Source organism: Aedes aegypti, chromosome 2 (assembly GCF_002204515.2).
Source record: "Aedes aegypti strain LVP_AGWG chromosome 2, AaegL5.0 Primary Assembly, whole genome shotgun sequence".
NCBI classification, from domain to species: Eukaryota; Metazoa; Arthropoda; class Insecta; order Diptera; family Culicidae; genus Aedes; species Aedes aegypti.
The window spans coordinates 303,779,571-303,805,090 of record NC_035108.1 but is presented as its reverse complement, the minus strand read 5'-3'; the positions used below and the strand labels follow the sequence as shown (position 1 = coordinate 303,805,090).

The following is a 25,520-nucleotide window of genomic DNA, read 5'->3' as shown; positions in this document are numbered from 1 at the left end:
GTATAACAAACGACAAAGCGCTTCTCATTAAGGATTTCAATGCTGGTAATGGACCCCAGTAGCTGAAATTAATTTTCGACGCTTTTCCGCAATGATATCTCAGACGCATATGCAATACATTTGGTGGAGTCTTACAACAAGTTCAATGTTTTTACTTCATAGTACGCCTATAAAACACACAAAATCATTCGATTTTGCCAGCGAAATATTCATTTGGAAAACTATTGTTCGAATGCCTATTATGGACCCTCCCGAGGTCTTATGAGAACTTCGATGAAGTTTTCCCGAATCCCCGAACGAACTTTGAAGAAGTACCACCATGAACTCCAAAGAAATTCTCTGAGGAATACCTGAACGAAATCCCAGAAGATATTGCTACTGCAATTCCCGCGACAAATTCCTGGAGAAAATGCCTGGAGGAGTTCTTGGGGGAAATCTTCGGATTAATCCTTGAAATTTCCGGAGGAAATGCCGATAGAATTTCCTAATGAAATTTCCGAAGAAATTCCTGGACGAAATCCTCGGAATAATTGCTGTCGGAGATCCCCTGAAGAATTTCTGGAGATAATCCCCGAAGAAATTGCTATTGGAGTTCCCTTGAGGAATTCATGGTGAAAATCCCCGGAGAAGTGCTAGAGGATTTTACCGAGGGAATCTTTGAAATCTTCAAAGGAATTGTTGGGGGAAATCTCCGGAGAAATTCCTGGTGTAAATCTTCAGCAAAATTCCTGGAAGAATACTCCGGATGAATTCTCTGAAAACATCCCCGAATAAATTTCTGGAGAAAATATCCAGAGGAATTTCTGAATCAAATCCACGAAGGAATTCCTGGAGGAAATCTCTGGATTTATTCCTGGTGGAGATATCCGGAGGAACTCTCTGAAAAAATCCTCTTAGGAAATTTGGGGGGTAAGTTTCCCGGAGGAATTACTTAAAGAAATACCCGGAGGATTTCCTGGATGAAATCCCGGAACAATTCTAGACGAAACCCCCAGAGAAAGTCCTGAAAGAAATCCCAGCATGTATTGCTATTGGCATTCCTGGAGATTGCCCGGAGGAGTCCTAAGGGGATATCTTTGGATGAATTCCTGGAGGAAACCCCCGGAGGAATTCCTGGACGAAATCCTACAAAGAATTGCTGTTGGAGATCGCCTGAGGAATTCCTGGGGAAAATCTCCGAAGGAGTTCTTGGAGATATCTTTGGAGAAATCCCCGGAGAAATTTCTGGAGGAAATCCCCAGAGGAATTCTTGAAGAGAATCTCTGATGGTTTTCTGTGCGGAAATCCATGGAGAAATCCTTGGAAAAAACTCCGGAGGAATCTCTGGAGGAAATCTCCGAAGAAATTCCGGGAGGAGATCTCCTGAGTCTTTGGAGGATATTCTCGGAGGAATTCCTGTAGAAAATATCCAGAGCAATTTCTGGAGAAAATTCCCGGAGGAATTCCTGGACGGAATCTCTGCAGAAAATCCTGGAGGAAATCCCCAGAGAAATACCTAAAGGAAATCTCCGGATGAATCTTCTGAAAAAATTTCCGAAAGAATTTTTAGAGACAATTTCCGGAGGAATTTATAAATGAATTCCTGGACGAAATCCCTAGAGGAATTTCTATTCCTGAAGAAAATCCCCGGAGAAACTATTTGAAGGAAATGCCCGAAAAAAATCTCTTAAAAAATCCCCTGAGGAATTCATGGAGGAAATCCCCGGAGAAATTCCTGGAGGACATCCAAGGAGGTATTCCAGGTGGAAATCTTGTTAGACACATCGGAGGAACTTAGATAGAATTCTTAGATGATTTCTCGGTAAAGAGGCTGATGATACCTGGAGGTGTTTCTGTATGAATTTCTGGAGAATTCCCCGAAGGAATTGCCAGAGAAATTGCTGGAAGAGGAATAAATATTGTTTATAAAAAACCAGCAGCGATGGAATATTGTTCCTGTTTTACTTAGCTCAGTAGGAACTAGCGACGGTGGTGGTTTCAGCGAAAAGATCCGAGCTGGTAAACTAACATATGTCAAACAAGTTTAGGAAAAGCTAAAATCTTGGTCCAAATCCAAAAAAATATACCAGAAAACTAACAAAAAATAAAATTGGAGCGAGCTCCAATGTTTAACATGGTCCAAAACTTTGGAACCAATCGATAATTTGGGGCACTGGTGAAGTTGCCCTTATAACGCTAAAATTGTTAGTTGGAAAATCCAAATCTAAATAAAGTTAGAAAAATAACTTTTGGGTAACTATCTAGTTCAAGAATTTTCTGAAATATTGGTCCTCAAATATACGAGCATTATGTTTTACAAATTGGAGAGTATTGAATTTGGTATTTGCTCATGCAACATATTGCTTTGATTTTGTTGTTGTATTGTCGAGTTCTAGTCAAGAGTTGTTCTGAGCCCAAGTACTTCTTAGAATTTAGGTATTTTGGTCTATATACATACATAATAAGTGACATATAAATTATTACTACAGTATATGCTCATAGTAAGTGTAGTAAATTTCATGAAAGCTAGCCATAATTTGTGGCCTTAAATGTTCGTGGACAACCAGGATCATCCAAGGACTTCCTGATATATAGGTCTTAGAATCTATATCAAAAATATAAAAACTCAAAATTTGTCATCAATTGAAGAATTTCGAATTCAATACATGCTCAGATTATGTTGAAGAATGGTATGGCATATATTGATGAATACTTCAAAAATTATAAGCCATCCTCAAACATCCGTAAACACAGGTTCTACGATCTACAAGATCTACCTGCTTAGTAGAAAAAATATGAAATGAAAAACGACACAATTTCAACTGAGCAAATTGATCACTGCATAGAAATAACATCGTTCAAACTATTCGAAGAAAGAGAAACACTGACGATTGTCGTTTTGAAATACAAATCACTCAATGAAAAATACTCATGATTATACACCAAAAATGCCAATGTTAAGAGTTCATAGATGAACTTCAATCTTTAGCATTCAATTAAAATGGAAAATAACTATATCAAACAATTAAATAGAAATCTACATCACAAACATCTCAAAGCTCTACTTAAACATGTTTCGAATTTAGCACTTCTTAAAAGAATTGTAAATAGATTTACCTTTATAATATTTTGAATAATTGTATACATAAATTGTATTTTCGGGAAAAGCTTTAATGCTGATACCAGTATTCTTTTCGATAATTGTGCAAAAATCTACTAAACTGTGAATTTTTTATTTATTTTTTATTTCGAACATAGGCCAATACCTTGCTGATAGTCTTCAAATAGATGCTACTATTGATCCTTTGTCCTATTTGCGGAGAGTTTCAAATTCGATATTTCTATCTCCAGCTACTGTCAATGAAGTTATTCTATTGATAAATGAATTGAAACGTAAGTGATGTGGTGGTTCTAATAACATTACTACTGATATTGTCAACAATAATTATGGTTGCTTGTCTAGAATTCTTTCAGAGGTATTTAGGGTGAAGATAAATCGAAGGCAAATCTCAATTTTTCCAAGAAAGCCGACCAGGTTTTGTACGTAATTTCATCCACGGTAACTCCGAAGAATTTATCCAAAAAATCCTTGAGGGGTTGTTCGAGAAAATCTATGAAAAGCTTTTCCAAAAAATCCTCAAATTCGATCTTGTGTTTCATCATTGAGTTCTTCTAGACGTTTTTCTAGAAGAAGAATAACAACTGCAGTTCATGCAAACATTTCTTGAAAAAAGCCCATGGAATCTACAAAAGTTAATTTGAAATTCCATACTCATGAAAGCTGCAGCATTTTTTCAAAAAAATCCTCCTACACATTTTTTAAAGTTCTGTCCTATGTTTTTCAAGGAGTTTTTTTCAGCAAATGATGCAGGATATCATGATTCGTTTCGTTTTTATTAATTATCCTAACAATTTAACTTACTTCTCGATTTTTTATTACATTTTTTTCAAATTTCTGAAAATTTTTATTTACATTTCCATGGCGAAATGCCTGGAAAAAAATCTGGAAAAATACTAGGACGATTTGTTGAAGACTTTTTTAAGAAAATTTAGAGATTAATTGTAGGAATTCCTAAGGAAATCTCTGAGTAATTCCTTAGAGAAATAATTAGTTCAAATTGAAAATTTTGAAGGAAAATTTATTAACCTGAAGGCATCTTTGGAGAAACTTCTGGTTGAATTGTTGAAGAAGTTCTCAACACAAGTCTTGGAGGATGCCCTACACAGAAAAAAATCCGTTCTCGTATCCGTGAACAGCAGACGTGAATTCGTCAACAAGCAAATATACATCGTGAAGTAGATCATATTTTTGCGTAAACATGATAGTAGTTCATGTTGTATTTTTGACAGTTCACGTGCTCCAGAACTCTTTTGAGCGTGTAGGAAAATCGATGAAAGAATCACCGAATAAAATCCTGGAGAACTTAGGGCTTTCTTGAAAAATATCTGAAATAATCTTTAAATGAATTCCTGATAGCCTCTGAGTTAATTTCTATGGTTATGTTCGGCGGAACATAATTCTCTGATCAGTCCGCATCGTGTACCTTCGTGCTGTGCGTACACGAATTCTCTCTGCTCTTGGAAGTTTTTCTTTAAAAACCTACCTACCTAAAGCGATAAAACAGTACTTTTCAGTGCTACAAAAACAGTACTTTTCAGTGCTAAAATTAAAAACGGTACTTTTCAGTGCTACTAAAACAGTACTTTTCAGTACTATTTTTTGGCTCTACCCCATTTGGCATAATGCCATCTGGCATAATGCCGTTTGGCATAATGCCAATTGGCATAATGGTCATTTGGCATAATGGCCATTTGGCATAACGGCCATTTGGCATAATTTGAATAATACATTTCCTCAAATTATTGTCCTCAACTTTTGGCCTGATAATGATCAGCCTAAATGAAATACATGTCCATTCTAGACAACATAATAGAATCATTTTCGATTTTCGACCAGTGCCCTTCAAGTCACACTTGTAGCTGTGAGATTTTATTCACGTAGCTTCATAAAGAAGTTTTATGAGGAGTAAAAATTTGGCACCGTAGAGTGAGCCGGCTTTTATCATTCTTGTTACGTCTGTCATTCTTTGAACGTCTGTCTTTAATTATTAAGCATTAGCTCGATTTCTGGCCGTCGTTTGGATGCCACGATTTTATATTGATTTTTTTTAGGGCACAGAAGTTAAATATGAAGAACATCCAATGTTCCAAAGAAGGAAAATCTCAAGAGAGATGCTTTGCCTTAAATGCTACAACAATCAGTTGATACACGGTTATTAGTTAAGCAGAATATTTCGCCTATTGCTGAACGGCCTCAAATCTCGCCTATTACTGAAGAATATGTGTGTTCCTAACGAAATGTTCAACAATTAGCGAGTATTTTATGCATTCAATAATTGGTGAACTAGCCAACTAGAAATTTTACCTTCTTTCAAACATAAGCTGTTCTTTTAGTATGCAGCGTAGTGAATCATAGGCACGCCATGATCGATTTTTAATTACATCGGATGCCCTTGGTACCGTGTTGATTCCAATTTCATGGACACTTCAAATTCCGGAAACTCATCTTAATTGAATGAGCACGACTCAGTGGTGAGATCCATGATATGATCACGACTAACCGGATTTCCGATATTACTCGGTTACGCATTACATGCCAAACGAGTATGCTTTTGGTCCCATCGCTCGCTCCCGCTGGAGCAAGTGACACATCCAATGGACTCAACACTACTCAATCCCAGACATTGCCCCTAATTCACCCAAAAATCATTTTTCTTCTACTTTATGCATGGAGAATGTAAAGGACGTGGTAATTATGGACTTTAGACGAAAAAGTCGGAATTTAGTCTAAAAACATCGCGAAAAGGCCACTGTCCGGCATTCGCAGCGTCCACAGTTCGTTATGACTCGCTAAACTGCAAACTCAAAAGAACAGCTCATGTTTGAAAGAAGGGGAATTTTACTAAGGAGCTGCCCATTAACCCATGGTCATTTTTTTCGGAATTTCAGACCGAATTGTTTCCTCTCCTGTGGTCAGTTGTCCACACAAGAATTTTAAAATTTGTATGGACTGTGGTCTTTGGCCAAACCCCCCTTCCGCCCATTGATGACCACATGGTTCATGGACGAGCCCTAATCTAAATTAATTACCCCATATGTTATGGGATGCCTCTCCAGCGATATGCTCAACCTCAGATGTGAAAAGTAATAATGTTGGTAATATTATTATCATCAACCTCAAACGCACTATTTGGGCGAGCCTATCTTAAAGTATTTCCTAATACTTACTTCAAATTAACTTCTTTGGACTAAAAATCATTGTCAATATTAGTCCCTTTTTCCAGTCAATTTGACTGGACAAACATTTCAAGCACTTTAAGGGGCAGGATCCGTCATTGACTTCGGAATTTTCGAAAGCAGTTTTTTCGTTCAAAATCAAGAAAATTTACAGGAAAATGTGTTCACTGTATCCTATTCTCCAACTGATACACAGTGAACACATTTTCATCGAATAATTTTCAGTTTTGAACAGAAAAACTGCTTTGGAAGTTTCGATGATGACGATGATTACAATGACGGAGCGTTGAACGTTAAATGTGAAATGTGTGAGACACATATTTTTTTTAATTATGCCAGATGGTCGTTATGCCAAATGGCTATTATGCCAAATGGCCATTATGCCAAATGGCATTATGCCAAACGGCATTATGCCAGATGGCATTATGCCAAATGGGGTAGAGCCCTATTTTTTCTACTATTGATCCCTTTACGATCCTTGTTTGGACCCGTGCCTTCGATTTTTCGTTGGACCCGTTGGCGAAAGCTAGCAGTGGTAATCCTTCTTGGACACCGTCTAGGGAAAAAACCTCTCGAAGGTCACGTCTTTCTCGTTTATTAACTAAACATGGTATCAACAACTAACAAAAGGAAGGGTGAATCTCTGAATTCACTACTTCCTTCCAAAAAAGTGGGTTTTAAAACTGTCACTACACGTGGCAAGAATGGAAGAAAGGACGCTTCCCCGGAATGCAAACTTTCTTCCAAGGGTGAAATGAAAAATTTTATCGAAATGAGCAATCAGTTCGATGCTCTAGACAAATTTTCCGAACACCAAATCTAAGCAGCCTCTAGCCCAGGCTCTTTGATTCAAGTGACAAAGCAAAGAGTGCCGCCTATCGTGGTCAGTTGTTCCGAATTTGGGGGATTTAGGCGGGAGATCTTGAACTCCATTAGGGGAATCAAAGTTTCCTTTCAAATCGCAAAGAGAGGAGACTGTCGCGTTTTGCCGGAAACTCTTAAAGATCGCGAACTTCTTCTCAAACATCTTGAAGAGAAGAAGCACAAGTTTTTTACTTATGACGACAAAACTGAACGTTTGTTCAAAGTTGTCTTGAAAGGTCTCTCAAGTGACTATAAATCACCTGAAGAGATCAAAAATGGAATTCATGATTTACTTGGATTTTCCCCAGTCCAAGTAATCATTATGAAAAAAAGAACCCAATCTGGCATTGTTCGGAGAGGGCTTACTCAAGAATCTTATTTAGTACACTTTAACAAAAAAGAACTAAATAATATTAAAGCTTTAGAAAAAGCAAAACTTTTGTTTGATGTCCGTGTGACATGGGAACATTTCCAGAAACCTGGAGGAAATTACCAGAACCCCACTCAGTGCCATCGGTGCCAAACGTGGGGTCATGGTACAAAAAATTGTCGCATGGATGCTAAATGCATGATTTGCGGATGTTCTTCTCACGCTAAGGACGTCTGTCCAGTGAAGGAAGATACCGATAAGTTCATATGCGCAAATTGCGGGGGCAATCATAAGTCAAATTTTTGGGAATGTCCTTCCCGTAGGCGAGTCGTCGAGGCTCGTGCCAGGCAGATGAACGGTAATTTCCGTTACGATAACGGTCGTTTCCGCAATTTGCCTGGTAGAGTATCGAACAATGCTTATTTTTCAGTTAACGATCGCTTGATTAGGAATTATTCCCATCAGAAAGATCATAATCATGCTCATTCACAAACTAGTTTTAATCCGTCGGGTAGCCGTTCGAATATTATAATTTCCAATGTATCTACCCAAGGAAAATCCTTTGCCGATATCGTAGCAGGTAATTTGAACTCCTCCCCTTTACATGCTTTAAGTAGCCTCTCTAATTGTCTCAAATCAAATAGAAAAAAAAAACCCTACCGCCACAGAAAACTTCTACTCCGCCTCTTCATCTACCGAAAATTCTAACGGAAAATCATCATGATCGATTGAATAACATGATTGATGCAATGTTCAAAGCCACCACTATGACTGAAGCAGTCCAAGTAGGTGTAAAATTTACAAACCAAATTGTTATTGGATTACGTTTTTCTAATGGATCCAAATAATAATTTAAATATTTTAAATTTGAATGCTCGTTCTCTGAATGGTAAAAAGGACGAACTGTTTAATTTTCTTACAGCTAGTAACGTACATATAGCAGTTATTACTGAAACGTATTTGAAACCTGGATCTAAACTCAAAAGAGATCCTAACTTTTTTGTTAATCGTAATGATCGACTTGATGGGGCATGTGGGGGAGGCGTATAAAACATCAACTGTTTTAGTCATTTGAAACTAAAGTTTTTGAAACTTTAGGTGTTTCTGTTGAAATACAGCTTGGCAAATATACTTTCATAGCGGCCTATTGGCCTTTTCAATGCTCTGGACAGCAAGTTAATTTGTTCCAAACTAACTGAAATCCATCTACGATAGACTTGGTCTTAACCGACTTTAGTCAAAGGTGAGCCAACTGGTCACTCATGCTGATTTTGATTCTGATCATGCCCCTGTTACGTTTTAAATATCCCATGAAGCGATTCTCAATCCTATCAGCTCCACTTTCAATTATTTTCGAGCCGACTGGAATATATATGAAACATTTATTGACTCTAATCTTGATTTTAACAATTCTTTACAAACAAAACTTGATATTGACAATGCTCTTGAATTTTTAACAAATTCCATTGTTGAAGTCAGGTGCAATTCCAAAATGTGAAGTAAAATTTGAATCCGTGATTATAGACGATGATCTTAAACTCTTGGTCCGTCTCAAAAACGTGAGGAGAAGTCAATTTCAACGCACTCGCGATCCTGCTATGAAAATAATATGGCAGGATTTGCAGAAAGAAATCAAAAAGCGTTTTGCTCAATTAAGAAACAAAAATTTTGAAAATAAAATTTCTCAATTGGACCCTGGCTCTAAGCCCTTTTGGAAATTATCTAAAATCTTGAAGAAACCTCAGAAGCCTATACCGGCATTGAAAGAGGAAAACAAATTATTACTAACTAATTGCGAAAAAGCTCAAAAACTTGCTATGCAGTTTGAAAGTGCGCACAATTTTAATTTAGGACTTACTAGTCCAATTGAAAATGAAGTTACTCAGGAATTCGAAAATATTCTCAATCAAGAGAACGTTTTCGAAAATGCCTGGGAGACTGATTTGGAAGAAGTGAGAACTATTATTAAAAAATTCAAAAATATGAAAGCTCCTGGCGATGATAGAATTTTCTACATCCTCATCAAGAAACTTCCAGAAAGTAGCTTATCATTTCTAGTTGATATATTTAACAAATGTTTTCAATTAGCATATTTTCCTGACAAATGGAAAAATGCTAAGGTTGTTCCAATTTTAAAATCAGACAAAAATCCTGATGAAGCTTCTAGCTATCGTCCAATCAGTTTGCATTCCTCCATCAGTAAACTTTTTGAAAAGGTTATTTTGAACAGAATGATGGCCCACATCAACGAAAATTCAATTTTTGCCAATGAACAGTTCGGATTCCGCCATGGACATTCGACCACTCATCAACTTTTACGTGTAACAAATTTGATCCGTTCCAACAAATCTGAAGGCTATTCTACTGGTCTTGCTCTTCTAGACATAGAAAAAGCATTCGACAGTGTTCGGTATGAAGGTTTGATTGTAAAATTAAAAAACTTTAATTTTCCAACATACATTGTTAGAATAATTCAAAGTTATCTGTCAAATCGTACACTTCAGGTTAATTATCAGAACTGCAGGTCTGAAAGACTTCCTGTAAGAGCTGGTGTTCCTCAAGGTAGTATCTTGGGGACAATATTATGCTATACTTTCACACCTGACTTGCCTGAGTTACCTCAGGGATGTCAAAAATCTTTGTTTGCCAGGCCTCTCCGCCAAAGGACGAAGCCTGAGTGTCATCTGTAGTAGATTGCAGAAAGTTTTGGATTTTATAACAACTCCAGAAAGATGAAGAAAAAGTAGTCAGCTGTTTCGAATGATTCAGTTTGTAAAATTCAATATCTATCAATCATCAATGATTTATTGTACAGTAAATTGGTAAATCACTCGCCGATTATCGCCCAATCTAACAAACTGCCAGCGTAGGAACTGCTTGTACCCGCACACCTGATAAGCAAGATGGTGGTTCAGCCTTGAGGATTCTCAGCGGCCCGATGATGGTGACCTTCACTCGTAACCAATCCAATCATATTCGTCAAATTATTCAATTATTCTAGCTTTCTCTCGGAAAGCAAGATTACACCCAAATTTGGATTCAAGCGATATTTTTAGACAACCGATACCGAATCTCATTCCATCCAGCTTCAAATCGGCCTCAGTTTTCAGCTAGCCAGTTGAAGTAAACGCACTTCGTGCTCGTCAACTGGCAGACCAGGCAGCAATCTAATCTTTAATGTGTGTCCCCTCTCCTCGACGGAAAGACCGGCGGCGACGGCGACGTGTTGTTATCAGCCACTGGCGAAACGTCCATCAGCTCTCTCAAGATAACCAAGTGTGAGAAATCCAAGTGGTTCCGTTCTGCTGTGTGTAGCCTATATTTAACTCAGACTATGGCAGACGGTACCACTTTTCAGCGGAAATCCGTGTAAATAGAACACGACGACGACGACACTATCCCGATTGATGGCCGCGCGGTTGACAAGCGTAAAAGCGAATTCCAAGATCAACGTCGCGTCTCGGTCTTGTGGATTGACAGCTCGTCGTTGCACCGCACCACAACCACCACGACTCAGCTGAAGCTGCGATTTCAGATTGCGATACCGGGCTCTCGCGGTAGCATTACGAAGACTACGGCTTCTATGAATGTGCATATGTGAAGATCGCAGGAAAGGAGGGGAAGAGGCTACCGAACAGACGGACGTCAGATGCTCGACCGAAGTAAAATCAGAATCCAGCGCTTGTCTCGGTTGCACAGCATCCATGCTGACGACGTCAGTTACCGGCTGTTGAACATCTTGCTCAGTTAGCAGAGGAATTAGAATTAGAACCTTTTCGATGTGTCTATCGGCGTTTCCCTTATGATCGCGCTTTTCGTACCCGGTTGTTGGTTCTGGAACCGCCGACGATGGCGATCACCGACCGATTCGATTTAAATTTGGGACGCAGTCGGAGTCAGTCGGCGGTTTCTAGTTGTGTTGTGAGGTGTAAGATTGAATGAGTTTGTGCAATCAGGCAGTAAAGCATCGACCTTTCCAACACACTTGGCGTTGTCGCTCGGGAACACGTGAGTCACGTCTGATGAGGATTACTGCGAATGTCACTGAATGATGCAGTTGGCTTGCGTTGTGGATCATAAAACAAAATTGAAGTCTTTTCTGAATTATATATGACTGTCTACATTGTAAAAGTACTCCTCTAACAAAGACGTTATATTGGAACAAATTTACTAATTGCATTTCTCAAACTATCATGAATTTGTCAATAATAAATACTATAACTTTTCTCTGATACATCATACACCTGAATCTTAATCTGTGTTACTGTATATGGTGTCAACTATGATAAATTTTGTTGAAAAAGACAAAGTAAGTTGAGCGATCAGTTTGCGTTTGTTTTAAAATTTGGTTACATCCTGTGGGAAACCTGGAACCGCTTTCGATTTACTATCAAATCTGCACTGTTACTTCAATAGGGTCTAACTGACATAAGCGATCTTCATCGATCGTCTCTTCCGCTAATAACTTCGCTAAATTAGATAAATCTGTAATATTTCTTGTTAATGAAGCAAGATATAGTGATTCTTCATCCTTCAGCACAAAAATATGTTAAGAGAATCAGTTTTCTACAATAACGCAAAGAGAGCAATGATGAAGAGAAATCGATTCATGCAGATAGGCCCTATTGAAAAAAAAAAAAACTGAAATTTAACAATGTTACAAATTTGAGCTAGTGGACAAAAATTTCCTGATTTACCTGTTATAGTTCCATAGGTATATTTATTATGCATCTGAACCAAAAACCTTACGTGTTATTGTAGTCTTTGTCTATTAGATCTCCTTCTACAAATCAATAACGATAGAAAACTATTTACTACAGTGCACCCCAAGAGCAAAAATGTGGTTGGAACAGCTTTTCTCATATATTTGATAGACTTTCTCTACACCAATAAACATCCAGCTCGTTAGGTCCGCTCCTTAGAGTTGACGGATTTTACTCAAATTCAGTAACTTTTCTTGGGGGGGTTTGCAAATGACAAACTTGAAGCAGAAAATAAAGTCGGACGAATTAAGGCTAATCTACAAACATGTTCTATCGAAAGTCATTGGAAAATATCTTCCAAATAAAAACCAACCAATTTTATTTTGGAGTGGCATTGATCACCCAAAAAGTCAATGGTCGTTTGTTTCCAAATCATTTCTGTATATGAAATTTGGGGTCCCCGAACGTTCATGAAAAAAACATAAAGATTTGCAATTTCTTATGGTATTTAGAAATATCTCATAGAGCGATTATTTTAATGAAACTACCATATGTATTTGAAAATTGTGCAATATTTTGATGAAGAAAGCTGTTTCGGGATATATTTCAGGCATCTACTTTAACTTCACCTTACGTAAATCTAGGTTTACAACTGGAAATTCATGAGTGTCTTCCACTACCCCTATGAAACATGGTTTATTAAAATCAGCAATTGAACGCTGGTATTTTTTTATAAATGGAAATTCTTTAACAACGAAATGAAAATGCTTAAACAGGGCCTGATTTACAAATATGAGGCCGGGGGCCGTGGTCCTGTGGAAACCTTTTTCTCAAAAACCTTTTATGAAATTATAATAATGAATTTCCAAATTGCTTTTTTGGCTAGTGAAAGTTGGCAAAAAAATCCATTAAGAATTTCTTATCAAGCTATAGTCAAATATGGCACTATCAATCCACAGAGATTTTTCAAGCAATCTGCCAAATAATTTGTAACAGTCCAAGAAAACTAAAATTTGCCTAAAACTTTGTACTGTGTCTCCTGACAGATCCAAAATAAATTCGTCAACGCATTACCAGGGCTATGATTCGAGTGAAAACGTTCAAAACCCACAGTAGGGAACGAATTTCATAATGAGTCGGCCGAAAACTACAGATTTTTCAAAAATGCAAAAAAAACCGAGCCGCATGAAAAAAATCAGTGAGCTCCTTTCATTACCAGATATTTATCAAGATTTGATAGCACCGAACTATTATTCATGGCATTTTGTTTGTCAAAATTGAAACGCTGATCTATGGAATCTGTTTCAAAATACATACAGAAGCATGTTTTCACGAAAATTTGCAATAATTGCATCGTATTAATGCAGCTTCAACTTTCTAGAGTAGCTCTTCGGTATTATGAGAATAGATTAGTTCACTCACAATTTTTTTTGGAATATTTTATGTTTTAACTAATCTGTGTACACTAAGGTTTTTTTACACGATTTATTTGCACGTTTTCTTCTAACACGATTTTTGGAATCAACACGGTTTTTTTTTATCGGATTTCAAAATTGACATGGTTTTTTAACACGGATTCCGGAATAAGCTTGTTTAGGGGTAGCCTGTTTTTACATGTTCTGATTCTACGTTAAAAGTTGAGACAAAACCCAAATATTCAAAATTTTTCGTCGTCGGAAACTATTTTTAAAGCATTTTTGGCATAAGTATGGAAATCACTTTGGAATCACCTTTTGTCATTATGTAATTTAAAATGTCATTGAGTTTACAGATTGATCCCAGGATCCATACTGAAATCACAAGATCCACACTGGAGTTCCCAGATCCACACTGGAATCTAAAGATCTTCACTGAAATCTAAGGTTCCACACTGGAATCCTGACAAACTACGATCCACACTACAGTCCAAAGATTCACAATGAAATAAAACAGACCACATTGGAATTCCAATATCCACATTAGAAGCGTAAGATCCACAATGAAGTTGTACAATCCACATTAGAATCCTGGGATCCACGCTTAAAAACCTAGGATCCAGACTGAAACACCAGGGTCCACATTGCAATCCCAGGATCCACACTAGATTATCACCCACACTGTAATCTGTCAATCCATATTGGATTCCCAAGACTCATACTGAATTCCAAGGATTTAAACAGGAATTCAAAGATCCACACTGGAATCCAAGAATCCGCATCAGAAATCGAGGAACCACACTGGAATCCCAAGATTAACACTGGAATTCCAGGATCCACACTGGAATCCCTGGAATAACACAGAAATACCATGATCCACGCTGGAATCCCAATATCTACTTACACCGATACCCCAGAATCCACTCTAGAATATCGAAATCTACACTGAAATCCCGATTTCCACACAGAAAACCCAAGAACCACACTGACACACTACGATCCACACTGAAACACAACTAATTACACTGGAATATCCACATTAGAAGCCTATAATCCACAATAAAGTAACACAATCCACACTAGAATCCTAGGATCCATACTGAACTCCTATGATCCAGACTGGATTCTCAGCATCCACACTCTAATTCAATTTCCATACTGGACTCCCAGGATTCATACTGAAATCTAAAGATCCTCACTGAAATCCCAGAATTCGAACTGGAATTCCAGTATCCACACTGGAATCCCTGGATCAGCACTGAAATTCCGGAGTCCACTCTGAAAACTCAGGATCCACACTGGAATCTCAATATCCACACTGGAAACTCAAAATTCACAATAAAATACTGAAATCCATACTAGAATTACAGGACCCACACGAGAATCTTAGGATCCATATTGAAGTCCCAAGATACACAATGGATTCCCAGGATCCATACTGGAATGCCGGGATCCACATTGAAATCCCATGATCCACGCTACAAGCTTAAAATCCACACTGGAATACCAGGATCTATACTGTAACTGGAAACCCAGCATCCACACTAAAATTTCAGAATTCATATACGCTTCCTAGGATCCACGCATATTGAATTTCTAGGATCCACACTTTGGATTCACACTAAAATATCAGAATCTATAATGGAACCCCACGTTCCACACTGGAATCCCAACTTCCACTTAAGAATACCAGGATTTACATTGGAACACGAAGACTCACATTGGAATCCTAGAATCCACTCTGGAATACCAGGATCCATATTTGAATCCTGGGACCCACACTAAAATCCTAGGGTCCACATCGTAATCCTACGGTCCACGCTACAATCCCTGAATACACACAAGAGTCCCAGGATCTACACAGGAAACCCAGTCTCTGCCCTGAAATCCCAGGATTTACACTAGAATCCCAGAATGCATACTGAAATCCCAATATCCACACTTTAATCCCAAGATTGACACTGCTATCAAAAGATCCACACTGATATATCAGAATTCAGGCTGGAATATCAGAACCACAATGTTATTTCGAAATCCACACTGAAGTTCCACGATTAATATTTTCATCCTAAGATTACACTCTTACTAAAGGGGATCCACACTGAAATACCAAAATCCAGGCAAAAATTTCAGGACTCTCACTGTAATACCAAGATCCACACCTTCACACCATACGATCCACATCACAGTCCCATGATGCACTCAGAAATCCTTCGATCCACAGTGAAATACCTGGATCAACATTGATGATCCAGGATCCACACTTGAATTCCAAAATTCATATTGAAATCTTGAAATCATCTAAATGATTAAAATATTGAAATGGTGTTATAATTCAAAAAGTATATAGTCCAAAATCGTAGTAATCTACTATAAATTTAAAAGTCCTTAAAACTTTTCAGAAGTGTGTATATTTTAGTGGGATACAGTGAATATTTGTTTGGAGTGAGATTTACAATAACACATGGTATAGGACAATACATTTGCAACTTTTTCGACTTTCCATGCAAAATGGTCAACTTTGGTGGCATAGATCTGACCCAAGTAACACCGAAAACATAAATCCAAATTTAAAAATACACAGTTTGTCCTACAATAATTGCTAGAAAGTTTTTGAAACATGTTTATTTTCAGTCAAATATAAGTTTTTCTAGTTGTCTATAAAACAAATGCAACAAAAGTGACATTTAATACTTTTGATAGCATGGATAATACACTGCCGGCTAAGAAATTGGCCATATGGTGTTCACTGAATACTTTTAAGCAAATGTTTTGAGTAAATTATTATTTTAAAGGTATGCTCTAAATGCCGATTTATCAATTTATTTCATTCATATAAGAGTGTGGTGGTTGTTTGCCACTGTTTAGTACGAAAAAAGTTCTATGGAATTACCTAACTCGCCTAAAGTTTTATGCAGTGCTTACGTGTTTTTGTGAAAAATTGTAGGAAAAAATATAAATACTTAGAAAACACTTCATAGTCATTTGGTATAGGAGTTTTCCGTCAACAAAATTGTAACATAAAGTTTGCCGGAATAGTTTTTGGTAATAACATGATTAGACTATTTTATTTCGGGTACAAATCAACAACGGTTCGTGAGATTTGAGAAGCAACTTCCATGCTACAACTTCCATTTATGCTGTCATAGTCAAGTGATTTATCAAACTTATATCACACTGTAAATTTATGATCACACTAGTTGTCCCTGAAACCTTTTCACTGCCTTGAATGAAACAATGGCAAATGATTGGCAATGAAATTTTTGTCTTTTTCCAAAACACTCGTCAATTTTTGAATTTAATTTTGAATATTTACCATAACGATGAGATTTTTGTTCTGAAGCTTTGAAAAGAGTATATATAGTATATATATAGTAGTATAGTTCAGTAAAAGTTCAGTAAAAGTTCAGTGTATTAGTAGAAAACAAAATAATGAACTAATTTGCAAAATGTGATGATTCCTTTTTGGAAATATTTACTTGGCTTGATGTCGAAAAATGTATATTGAACGATTTATAAGGGCGAATTGATTTTTTCGAAGCAAAAGTGCATATTTCACCATAATTTTTGTTTCGAATATTAATTTAGTGTTAAATAACAGTTATCAATCAATAACAATCAAAAATGAAGGCTTGTCAATGTTTGCACTTTTACATTTTTCATTGTCGACCATCCAATGCATTTCCACTACCATATGTTCTCAGTATTTTGTTGCGTTAATGGTTTGTTGGACAATGTATAATACATAATAATGTATACCTAAACCCATATGATACATAATTTTGACAACAAAAATATGTTGCACAAGCTCCACCTTCTGCGCTTCTCCAGTCATATATAAGTATGAATTCCAGTTTTTTCGCTATGAAACAGAACATTCTCATTAGTCATATTGAAGTCATTGTGATTTATATGAGACATGTTGTGTTACTTGGGGAGTTATTTATGGGCTAATTTGAATAAAATTTGCACAATTTTTCAGACATAACTGCAATTTTAACATTTATGTTTAGGCGATTTTCTCCCATCACGAGTTCAAAAGCAATAACGGTTTGACGAAAAAGATTTTTCTTTTTAATTCTTATAATTGATGTTCCTTAAAAAATTTAAGAAATTGATTTAAAATATTTTCACCAATGTTGTATACTTAGACAATATGATCTTTGATCAAGTTGCTGAAGTAGGTATTGGTGTAGGGATTTCCTGTTTTTTTTCAGATAAATCATTTCTAATTTTCCATCGAAAATTACATTTAAGTTTAATTTATGCTATGTCATACGCGCTGTGAAAATGGGTCTGTAAATAGCTAAGATCTAGCCTACCAAAGTTGATCGTTTTACCTGAAAATTTAAAAAGTTGCAAATTTATTGTTCAATACTGTAGACTGCACAATAGGGTGCGGCATATTTTTCGAATTTCCTCAAAACCAAAAATTCGTGTGCTCTTTTGAATTTAAATCCCATAAAATGGGAAACCTCCAAAAATATTAAGATTTAGGGGTAGCGCAAGCGACTTACAACTGAATTTTCATGTTATGAAATATGACCTTCAGTGAAGTTTTCATAAGTTTGTTACATAATTTCCAACCAATTTTGAAGCTCTTTTTAAATTCCTTTCAAAATTAAATGTTTTTAAATCTTTTAACATGCTTTTGGAATCAAATTTGTTGCTTTCAAACTGTGTTCCCAACAAATTGAATTAAAAATTATTTCAACTTTTAAAACGTGATTTTTTAATGAAAAATTGGAGATTATTTGAAATATTTTTTTTCGCCGGAAATAGCATTTTTATTGTTTAACTAATGATCATAAAGCATTTTGTTTCAACTACGAGTTGAATAGTGCATATATATTTTAAAAAATTCAAAAATATTTTTATTATAAAATTCATGAAAAAAATGTGTTTAAGACCATTTAGAAGGTTTAACGAAAGAGAAAAACTAGTTTCAGCCTAAACAGTACGAACGAAACCTGTAAAATTATAGCGAGTCGAATGTAACAAAAGGACTCCATCATATATGATAGATATTTATGTGCGATCTTAAAATTACATTGCTGCTGGTTTTAAAATGAGCTATAATTAGCTACCAAAGTAGATGAATATATAAAAAAAGTTCTAAACGGGATTTGAACTCGCAACCTCCGGAGCGACAGCTACTCGCCCGAACTCTCTTGGCTGTCTCACTACCTTTGTAAATGCCTGACGAAAGTTGAACACGTTCTGCGTAAAATGAGTGTATCACAGAATCGCTTCGACGATTGGCGGTTTCATCGAGAAGTGATTGAAAGAGCAGTCAACAATGCGGAGCGTTCTCTCGGTCGCGTGATGTTGAGCGTGGCTGGGTTTGTTTTGTGGCAGATTCATGTAAATTTCAAGCGAATTTAACTGAAATATAGTTGGAAGGGCCCTAATTGGTTGACAGATGGTCATATTTGCTTCAGCTGTTGGCTAACGCTTGTAATTTTCAAATGCCTGCCACAATTTTCCGTCGATGTCCAAATTGCGTGCTGTTTAATATTCACAAATTTTTGCTGTGTAAGTATTGTAATTTAACAGTCAAAAATTTGAAAAATATGGTATTTTTCGTTGGAAATTCATGTTTTTGGGCAGTTTTTCTTTAATAATCAAGTCAAACTATATTTAAATTGATTTGTTGTACCCACACCCGACCAGAACCACATAACAAGATTATAACACATTTCTATCAGCAGCAGTTAAAAATATCAGAAGTTGATACAATTTTGTAATCAAGATGGCTTTGTTCTCAACTTGTAAATATTTAGTAACACATTTATAACAACATTTGTTATATTTATGACATCGCATTTATAAGTTTGTTGCAAACCGCAGTTAAAAATAACAGAAGTTGATAAAATTTTGTTATCAAGATGGCTTTATTCTCAACTTGTTATATTTTTAATAACACATTTATAACAAGATTTGTTATATTTTTTGACATCGCATTAATAAGTTTGTTGCAACTAACATCCGATGTCATAAACAGTAACATAGTTTGCAATAATTTTGTTATTTTGTAACATCCTTGCAACACATTCTGTAATAATTTTGATATAATTGTAACATAGTTTGTTATATTTTAGTTTGATTTGGTGCAAATTTTGTTAGAATTTTTGTTACGGTACATGTTTTTTAACAACTGGCGATATAAAAAAATCATCAGGTGAACACAGTTTGTTATAATCTTGTTTCTTCCGTCTGGTCGGGCAGTTTAAAATAAAATTGCTTCGAAACCATGTAAAACAATTGGAATCGATTAATTATTCATGAAATAATGGTCGAGCAAAAATGATTTTTTTAGTAAAAAGTGGAAAAAATTGGTGAAAACTTGAAATTTGATATTCTACAAACTTTTAAACATTCAATTTTGAAAAGAATGATGACACGAGCATTAAAGTTGGTTGGAAGATAACATAGTTATGAAGACTTCACTGAAGGTCATATTTCATAACAAGAAAATACACTTTCAAGTAGCTTGCACCACCCCTAAATCTTAATATTTTTGGCACAAAATTGAAGGTCCCTAACTTCATGTGATTTGAATTCAGAAGACCACACGAATTTTTGGTTTTGGGACCTTTCGAAAAATAAGCCACACCCTACTGCAGAAGATAACACTCAATTTTTGTTCGAAAACGTTTCGACGTCTTTCTAAATCTTTTTGAATACCTACTGTGTTTCAATTGAATTCCTTTTATTCAAATTTGATTTTTGAACTTTTACTTTGAGTTTGTTCTATGTTTGCCAGCTGATCTGAGTCGCTTTGATTACTTTATAGTTTATGTAATCATCTTTAAACTTTGAAATCTTTCAATGTTCATTGTTCAATGTTCAATAAATCAAATCTCCGATGTTTCTGAAGCGATTTTTAAATGGAACCGATCACGTCTCTAGTTTCCATATGTCGTACCGAATATGATATTGGTCAAATGGATCCGTGGAATTATTCCGGGGTGCAGTGGGGTAGGTTTTTTCCCGGATGATGATCCGCTTACAAAATGCTCTACAAATCTGGACCTCGACATTCTTAATTATTCTTAATGATTTATCAAAAGAGATCACTTCAAACCACTTAGGACATTTTTGGTCTTTTTGGCTGATTTTCGGTAGTCTTCAAGACATCTGGTTCCCCTGGGAAAGTGGCCATTTATGGACCGGTTATGAAGCAGGGCTTGCGACATATCAATCTTCAAGATTTTACGAATCAAGTATGTTAGAGATTCAAGTTCAATTCAATGGATGCAGTAGATCTACTGTCCAACAAACATACAAAAATGTTGAAGATTATTTCAATATCGTTTGAAAAAATGAATAAGCCACATTTCAGAAGTATTCTGGGCACCTGGTTCCCTCGAGATAGTAGCCATAAACTTATGAATTTTGGAATAGGATTTGCTGCATATTAGTCTTCAAGATTTTATGAATCGCTATTTCAAACATTTGCCACATTCCAAAAGTCTTCCAGTCTCGTGGGTCTCTCGGTAAATAATTATAAACGGATTACTAATGAAACAATGCTCACGACACATCAGTTTTTAAGATTTTATGGATTATATGGCTATTATGGAATTTATTAGTGTCAAAAAAGCGCTTTTGCAAATCAAAATACTTCTCAGAACAAACTTTGATGATTAATTTACGATTATTTCGATCACGAAAAATCACTGCGTGAAATAGTTCCTGATTAACATTTTTGCTTCTATCCATCACGTCGTCGTTATATTTCGATCATTGTTCGATTGGTACATAAGTCTGGGTCATCTCAGCTCTTTATCTAAAATCCGTTTTTAGAGTTTTATGTTTATTGCTATCCGAATATCTTATAAACTAATAATAGAAGAAAAATTGGAAGAAATAGTTTTGGATCCATATAAGATAACTGTTGGATAGGTAAAATTGTCTTTAGGGTAATATTCCGATTGTTGAACGGCTGAAATGCTTATTTATTGTCGAACACTCCATAGGGATACACGGACTATTCAGTAATAGATTTTTAGTCATTCATCAAATTGCGAAATGCCCATATATAACTCAATAGATTTAGATTATAAGGTGTTCTTTATGAAGCTTCAACGCTTGTTTTGTCCAAAAATTTAAATATAAAATATTCTGGCTGAAATTCGAGAAATCAACATCGGAGACAGAACATGATCAACAAATTTCGTCGTCCTGGTTCATATAATGAAAAATCAACGTGAATGGAAGATGTATCCGAAACCCACCATCGGCATCTGTTCTTCATCAACCTCTGCGAATCATGCATCTTGTTTGCGGGCGCGCTTGCCTGCCGTTCTGATACTTCTGTGGATCGCTACAAAATGAGGCAGAAAAAAAAACTCATTAAAATTAGCGAGATCTTTATAGAAATCCCACATCCGCGGAAGGGGAAGAACCCCCCCTGGAATCTCCCTCTCCGCGAACAACCGGACCGAGGAAAAAGCGATGAAAAATTGCTCTTCTTTGTGCAACCGGCGGCAACGAACGGACTCCGGGTTCGGAGCCTCCCCGAGAACGTCGAGCTGAAAACAAAACCGGTCCATTCTAGCGGTATTGAAGGCAGTCTTACCTACTCGCAGTTTGTGTATAATGCTTTGTTTGGTTTGCTGAAATCCGAGAGCGTTTCTTCGTTTCTAGTTCCTAGAGATTGCTTAATATGCATTTGCAGCTGAATAATAGTTAGAGGTGTACATTGATCATGTAACAGCGTGGCTGCAGTTTCTGTTTGCGGAGTCGAGTGATTAATTGTCGCGAAATTCAAATTAAATTGCAGGGAAGCAGTTCATGATGGGAGAATATCTTTCGATTGACCACGAAAAAGAACGACGAGGAACGGTACAGCAAGGACTGTGACAAACAAAAATTTTAAAATTCAAACTATGATAATTTTACAAAGCAAAGCATGAGCACACGTAAAGTTTATTTCGTTTAACCTAAAGTAGGTTAACATATCAGGGCCTTGCTTAGCCGAGTGTTTGGAGTTCACGGCTACAAAGCAAAGCCATGCAAAAAGTTTCTGGGTTTGATTCCCGAAATTTCCTTGACTTCCCTGGGCATAGAAACTTCGTACCTGCCACATGATATATGAATGCGAAAATCAAATCAATAGCCAAAGAAGAAACTAGTTTCCTATGTTGTCCAAACTGGATCGAAAGTTCGACTAGAAACTGTTTTCCATTCAACTCAAATCCAACTCATCGAACCGTTCGCTTGTTCAATAAACAGCGTTCTCTTTTCCTTTACTTACCTACCTGGTTTTAGCCTCACAAGAACAAGAGTTATTACCGGCAGAAACCAATCCATCCAATAAAATTTACGAAATCAAAAGCAAGAAGTTCGAAGACACGGAACTGCTGCTTGAAAGGAAGCATACTGGCATTGAAGCGGAGAGTCTAGTGCAGGTCTAGAGAGGTCTGCTGGACAGTCAGAGCCAGTTTCCTACGATGACCGACCGAAGACTAGCGACCACCACCACCACGCCGCCAGCGTGTGTACAAGGTTTCTGTGATTTCAGCAACTCTACAACGGACAGCGCAGAACTTCGTCCCCCTTTTCTACCGACCGAGAACATCGCACAGTAAGGGTATGTTTTATGCGATTTTTTCAAGTCGATACGGAAATAATGACGAAACGAAGATGAAAATCAAATGGTAAAGCTCGATACGAAGTCCGAAATAGCACCGAATCTTTTGGAACGGAACGAAAATATTTTGTTATAAAGCCCGGCTAAGAGCAAATATTTTTGAAATATATAGATTGAATTCAATAATTAATTGTAATGTATGATATGTACTGCAATTACGCCACATGAAAGCTTTCAATCCATATTATGTATGAATAATATCGAAGCTGAGTATAAAACTTAATTTCTCATTGAAAATAACTTTGATCAATAAAAAGTAGCCAGAAACCGTTTCGGCCACATTCTTAACTTCCGTTACTGAATTGGTCAATCAGGTTGCTTTCTTATGATAGTGGTCAAATTAGAAATACCGTTACGGTGTATCAAAGTTGATGTTGTAAAGAAAATGTTTCTATTTATTCTAATCAATTTGAACGAATAAAATAATTCAGCTTTAACATGTGAATGTGTTCTACAAAACAAGAAATGTTACATGCTAATTTACTGTGTAAAACGGCGAATGAACCCACTGGCAACAATTATCGCTATGGTCTACCCTATTTTTTAACATTATTCGTCTTGTTTTCTTTTAACGAAAGGTTTGCAAACAAATATTCATCATAATTTACCGTAGTCTGCGAAATCAACCTGAAATTACTTTTCGATATTGCAAAATCGGAAAAAATATTATCTATTAAAGGCAATTCGTAAGCTACGTGGACTTCTGAAGAAACGAGTCTAGGTTCTGTCCAAAACCAGTTAAGCTCACCCCCTTTAACTATAAAATGGGTTTGAGAAAATTTAGAGCTTTTTTCGTTATTATTTACATGCTGAACTATTATTCAGATTATTTTCTGAAAGTCAAATTTAATTTTATTGAAATTAACTTGTTTAAAAACAATCAGAATTACCCTTGAAAATTATTGCTGTAATTGACATTCTTCAATAGATACGGGTGAGACCACCACCCCCTCTTTTTATTCCTATGATTTTGTTCAAACAAATATTTTAATTAAATTTTAATAACACCATTAGAATAGAAGGGATTCTTGAGTTATTTAAGATTTTTCGCATATTTCATAGAAACGAGTATATAAATGTCAGAAAATCCGAATTTTTCTATTTCTATTCTATTAAAATGGACCGATGTTTAAGGTTCTGAAATTCGAATGAATTGGTTTTCTAAATTCGATTCAAATAAGTTTCAGATCGTGATCCGCGGAGCACTTGGTGCCTCATGTTCCTTGGATATTTCTACGAAAACTTTTAACATTTGGGCTAAGATTTTGTAAATGGATGGTTAAAAATATTCCGTCGGGCGAATTCTATAAATTTTGTATCAGACAGTTTAAAATGCAAAAATGGATTTTCTTAAATTTATTATGAAAAATAACTCTTGAAGTTGCAGGAATCCTATTTACCGACAGAATATTTTGAAACTTTTGGGTGTGAAAATTTGGTGAGGCACTTATCGTTGTCGAAAAAATATTTGAAGAACATGCCACTTCGATAATAATTTTAAAACCGTGAATATTTGTCGAGTTTCATCAAACTTGTGAATATGTCCGTGACTGTTGAACATGTGGTTAATCAATTCAAACACATTAATATGAGCTTAAAAATGGTGGTACCGAAAAACGATCAGCTGTTCCTCCCAAAAACTAAAGTTTAAACATTTCTTAACTAAGGCAATTTTGCCGTTTTCAAACCACGAATTTTAAAATATTTGACGGAAAACCAAATAAAGTTTCATTTGGATGCCTAGTTGTCACAGTTTAACCTTGAAGTAAAAAACCTTTCTCAACCAAAAAAAATCTTTTTAGATTAGAATAACGGTCTAATCAAACTTAAAATGCAAATTAATCGGAGCCAAACCTCATTTCTTCTAGCACAAATCTAGAGAACTGAATACCATCAAATCACCTGTCGCCTTGCGGCCTTCATTCACCGTGCACATTAGTGTGGGACAAAATTTAGATTCTCGCTCCAGTCCACTTTTTTGGATTGCATTTAGGTCCCATACCAACTGTGCAAAATTTGAGCTCGATCGGTGAAACTATATTTTAGCGCCAGCCGTTTAAAGTTTGTATGGGATTTACTATGGGAAAACTTACTTTTGCAAAGAAAAATCGCCAGAGGTCGCCCATTGATCTCTATAGAATTTCTACGCCTAAAAATAATACAGATCTCGATAGGTATTTTTACGATGAAGAATATTGCCGAAAACCGCGAAACAATCCGACACTTGTGAAAAA

General features: G+C 36.2%; 1 protein-coding gene across 18 annotated transcripts in view; it reads left to right on the top strand.

The window, feature by feature from the left end:
- LOC5574500 (nuclear receptor coactivator 2) overlaps positions 1-25,520 on the top strand; it is a 567,167-nt gene that overhangs the window by 174,461 nt on the left and 367,186 nt on the right. The window lies entirely within an intron of this gene.